The following is a 5,664-nucleotide window of genomic DNA, read 5'->3' on the forward strand; positions in this document are numbered from 1 at the left end:
TAGATTGTTGGCGCTTTTAATTATCTGTTGTATTAGTTTTGGGCGCTTTTTTGTGTTTTTGTTTTTTATGGCCTTGAGCCCACTAAAATGAGTCTGAAAGGATTAGGTTTTTTTGGTGCCTATTTATTTGATCACTGTGCAGGGCTGTTACTATCCCCATTAATTTGGCTGTGAAAATTGATTGATTATTTTGGAGCCTATATGATTGTGTTTCTTTTGGGGGTTTGTTGCTATGGATGCCGAATCATGTGCGTTTTGAGCCCCGGTCAAAGGACCCGTCTGTGTAAATGTGACATTTGTCCATTTTTTGTGAATGTATGCTAGTGCGATGGATTTAGCGGTATTTGGATCAGTTTCTTTATTTAGTCTGGTGGAGAGAGATATGTAGATTTTTGGGGTTTGGAGTTTGGGTGTGAAGGTGTTATTTGGGGTTGTGTTTAACTGTAAATTATTTAGGTTGTTGGTATTTAGGTAATTTATTATGCGTTGAGAGATTGGTGTTAATTGAGGGTTTTTGTTGAGCTAGAGCTTGGAGTCTGGGGCTTATGTTAGTTTTAAGGAACTGTTGGATTTGTTGGTTTTGTTGGGTTGAGGCCAAGTTATATATTGTTAGATGTTCTCGGCGTAGATCCAGGGGTATTTCGCCTGTTAGTGCCTCATACCAAGAGTAGCCGGGTGAAAAACGCTCCTGAATAATTTTTGTTATCAGAACCTTGTATCCCAGCGATTGCTCCAAAAACACAGTATAAGTATCGCAAATACACCAAGAAGACTCGACTGTGTTTATCTACCCCCGATCTGCCCGAAATATTTGGATTTCGTCGATGTTTACTGACTCCACCCACCTGCACAGCTCTCACAACAGACAATGGCGTTGGCGACCCACAGTGACTACAACCAGAGTGACAGATATCGCGACTATCAGCCTGATCTACAATATCTACAGCAACACCACCGACAGCTACAGCAACAACTTCACTCAGAACAACAACAAGCAATACAGGTATCGTCACAAAACTCTGCCTCGTTACCCCTACTTGAAGGCAATCAACCCCCGGCCTGGGCCAGTCACCTGATTTCAGAAATAAAGAACCTCTCACAGATTACGCATGGGATTGCACCTAGAACCTCGGATATTGAAGCTAAAGTGTCTGTCATAGATAAAAGATCTGAGCAGATTGATAAGATTCAAGAAAGAGTTAAAAACATAGATATTAACATACTTACCCTCAACCAGTCTGTACAACATACTGTGCATAGAGTGTCAAATATTGAAACAGCCCTGACCCAACTTTCCATGAAAGTAGATAAGACTAAATCTACAGGAGAAGAGAATGCTTGTGTAATAGACAGACTAGAGGGTAAACTAGATGAATGCCATGATGAGCTAGACTATCTACATGGTAGACTACATCAGGTTAGTGACCAGAATTATGAGCTGAAGGAACAGTTACTTACAGTTCAGTGTAAAAGTCTGGAAAATAATCTTATTTTCACTGGGATTGATGAGACAGAGGAGGAGAATGTAGAAGTGAAAGCACAAAATGTGATAGAAAACAATTTGAAAATAGCAAAGTCCATTGAATTGGAAAAAGTACACAGGTTGAGAAAGAAGAGGAGTGATCAAACTAAACCTAGACCTATTCTAGTTGCCTTCACATCCAAGAGGGACAGGGACGTTGTTAAAAGTCAAGGTCACAAACTTAAGGGCTCATCAGTGGGGATAAATGAACATTTCCCTTATGAAATACAACAAAGGAGAAAACAGCTGTGGCACAGATATAAACAAGCTAAAAGTAATGGCCACAAAACTTCATTTGTCAGAGATAGACTGTACATTGATGGGAAGAGAATCTACCCTGACTCAACCCCTGACATAGACCCTAATGTGGACTTCCCCGCCCTGCACTCTGACAGAGAGCCCCCCTCATCCCTCACCCCTACCCACAACAGACCAGAGAAGAAAGCCAGGTACAAATCTGACAGACAAACCTCTGACTAGGGAAGTCAAGGAAGTTGTACAAACATGAATACCCTAACATTCTTCTTCATTAATGTTTGTGGACTCTTAAGAAAACTCATAAATCCTGATTTTCATACCTATATCAACAACTATGACTTTATCTTACTTGCTGAGACTAAACTGGATGATGTTGATACTATTGATATACCTGGCTATGATGTGTATGTTAGAAACAGAGACTCTAGAGTCAGATCAGGAGGTATTGCAATTTTAGCTAAGAAATTCTTGAATAAATATATCAAATGTATACACACTAATACAGAGTGTGTCCTTTGGATAAAAGTTTCAAAAGATATACTTCAAACAGATAAAGACTTGCTTATTGAAGCAGTATATATTCCCCCAGAAAATTCCCCATATTTCAATATCTCCTTATTTGTTGACATTGATAGTGATTTAAATAAATATGCAAATGACTGTGAAATTGTACTGCTGGGAGACTTCAATGCAAGAACAAGAACTATATTAGAATTTATTGAAATGTCACAGACGGTTTGTGATTACATTGGAATTCCTGATGATGTTTTTGATGAAACTGGTGTACTATCTTTGTTCTCTTCGCTTGGAATAGACATCAATAGACACTCATCAGATGTGGGTAGAGCAAACAACCATGGCTACAGATTGATTGATATTTGTAGAAATAATAATCTGTTTATCATAAATGGTCGTTTTGGTGATGACAAACACATTAGTAAAGCAACTTGTAAAGGTTGTAGCTTAGTTGATTATAGTATTTGTGGGGGGTTAAAGAGGACCAAGCAAAATATCTCTCTTCAATCTCGTTTATTCGCCGTAGTAGCTAGAATCGTAGCCACCCATGGCGTAACCTAAAACAAATACACATAACATTTCTTATAAACATGGCCATATGGTAACAGTGTACATAAGTTATTATGGTGAAAAAGCATTTCAATTCATAACAAACTTCATACAATATTATTCAGACGTAGATATTACTCCCGTCAGGATGTTACATTCACCAGGATGAAAATACATTTCAGTTACATGATAAACCAACATATCCTACTCTGAATAGTTCATACCAACATGGTGACAACTAAGGAATGTTATATGAAATTACAGGTTGATGAAATAGAATGATATAGTTGAATACGACTTAATACTGATAATAAATAAATAGACAGTGACTAGATTGGTAATTAAAAGTTGAAATATTGTTAATGTAGCTGCTGATCAGCACTCACCCCCAAGGAGTCTACAAACAGCTGAGACACTTCAGATGGAGCAACACATCTCCATGGTGACTCCTATGCAGGAAAACAAAACTACTGTTATGGTTTTGTCTCCAACAATAATCACTAATGCAACACGACACAGTCTATGTTGTGATATTACTATTAGTCTACGAAGTAAAACATTTAGGTTCACGGACTAGGTTAAAATACAAAAAGGAAAACTAATTCACTACTTTCGCAACATCTCGACATCATCATCCAAAACGACACGAGACACAGCTAACAATTCCTCAAGCTAAGGGAAGTAACTCCTGTGTTTACATCGCCCACGTGGTAAGTGCTATCGGATTACAGTTTACTACAAAAGCTAAAACGTTATGATTACTTTAATGATAAATAGCAATAAAGTCTTTTAACAATTCATAAGTATATAATTTTAGATGAGACGATGACATTAACAACTGAAAGTGCACGAGGGCGATTACTAGTGAAACAATTGTAAACAAAGGGCAAAGGGAGCTAACTCGTGTTTTTCATGAAACACCTATGCTAAGCGACCGATTATAACTGGTAATGGTCATTTAAAATCATTTTACGTACTGTGTTTAACACAGTAACTAAAATACTATATGAAAACGCAAATACATTCGGATGACAACACTAAATTCTGCTAACATATGCACCAAACAGAATAGTCACATGGCACGGGATGCGCGAGGATAGCAGTCTCACGGCGCATTGTGGTTTACAAAATAAAACTACAGCAAAATACAACTATCTTGTCTATGCAAACAAATCGCAAACATCACAGTAAAAGGAAGCCAGCATGGGGAGCGTACTTACTCGTTATTTTCTGGGAAATGAAGTATAAACGTTGAAAATGGCTTGCTGGGAAAAGACACTACATCAGCATGAGCTTGGTGCGAGATGAGATGATAACAAAATGCACCATGGGAAAATGTGGAACATTTTCGTTACGAGATATAGAAAGTGAAAATACTACTAATTAATAAACTGAATATAGAAATTAATTAGTTCTGCCAATCTCACAAAATTGCAGAGAAAGGCTTTATTTAAAATAGGAAAAAATTGACATTTACGATTACTTCCGGAAATTGCCGATGATTATAAGCTTACGAGCCAAAGACTGGAGGTACAATAATTGAGTACTAAAACTCTTTTACACTCCCCTGCTGCAAAGTTGGCCCCTGACAACTAACTATACTGTTCATTACATCATGAACATGAAAGACTAACAATGAAGGTGTTGCACAATCTTCGTGAAGTACATGTACAAACTTCTATAGAATTAGCAAGTTGCAAGAAAATGTATTTCGTATGCATCCTGAGATTTCTTTTAGTTTTTCAGCACCAGCATAAATGTCAATAATAAAACATAACCAAGAAAGACATTCCAACTTTAACAGGACTAGGATATGACTAGAATGCAAATATACCCGTATTATACATGTATAATCAATGGATGGACGGATGACAACTATTTGCTGGACTTTGATAGCATCTCCATCAGCAATAAATGAGCTTTGCTCATTTCCGAAAGCAACTTTAAATCAACAGTCTCTTTGGGATTTTCAACTGGTGTCATGACAATCTCTTCTTGCACTGCTGACTTCGGCAAAGCATATGGGTTTGAATGCTTTCCTGCAGTCAAACGTGTTGACTTGCGAGGGAGGCTAGCCTCATGAACTACACTTGTACAGTCACAGTGAGGCAAGTCAACATTGTCAACAATATTATGGTTCATTATGACACTGTCATGATCACAATCTGTAATCACAGTTTTGATTACAGGTTCGGTGTCCTCTATCTGCTGAACGTTAGGCACCTGTTCAGTGGAGTCAACACTTTCAGGTTGGACATTCACCTGATCATGAACACTGGTATTGATCTCTTCCTCCCCTGCTGTAGGAGAAGCACTTCTCTTCTCAAAATGTGTGACGTCAACATGAACTGTCAATCAAGGACAGAAGCTGACAGCAGCACGGACTCGACTCCACATGCACCTACCGACGTTTGGACAAATGACATGCTTCTCAATTTCATGATGTAATTAATTCTCGCCAAGGTGAAATCGATAACATTGTTTCGGACATTAATAACTGTGCAACCGAGGACCAAGAAGCTCTAAACAATCTAGTAAACAATATTAACAATTTATTTATTGAAAGTGCCAAATCTGTGTTTGGTTTTAGACAACCTACCAATGCTATGTTTGAACATAAAAGGCGACAGAAAAAGCCTTGGTTTGGTCGTGATTGTAAGATCAGTAGAGGTAAATATCATCAGGCTAAATCAATATTTCAAAAACATAAAAGTGTCCAAAACAAAAGAAGGCTAATCAATGCAAGCAAGGCTTACAAAAACACTTTGGCAAAATATCATAACCTTCATAGATCTGACATACAGGACAAATTATTTAAA

The 5,664-nt window shown here is 37.7% G+C and overlaps 1 long non-coding RNA gene across 1 annotated transcript; it reads right to left on the reverse strand.

Moving 5' to 3' along the window:
- Positions 1 to 2,794: 2,794 nt before the first annotated feature.
- On the reverse strand, positions 2,795 to 5,161 carry LOC124115106. The gene is made up of 3 exons (XR_007218090.1): positions 4,066 to 5,161; positions 3,232 to 3,294; positions 2,795 to 2,853 (listed from the first exon to the last, which is right to left on the reverse strand). It is a non-coding gene; the product is annotated as an uncharacterized LOC124115106 (long non-coding RNA).
- Between the last annotated feature and the right edge of the window lie 503 nt (positions 5,162 to 5,664).

The sequence above is a fragment of the Haliotis rufescens genome, unplaced genomic scaffold (genome assembly GCF_023055435.1).
Source record: "Haliotis rufescens isolate VD_foot unplaced genomic scaffold, xgHalRufe1.0.p SCAF_4, whole genome shotgun sequence".
Lineage (NCBI taxonomy): Eukaryota > Metazoa > Mollusca > Gastropoda > Lepetellida > Haliotidae > Haliotis > Haliotis rufescens.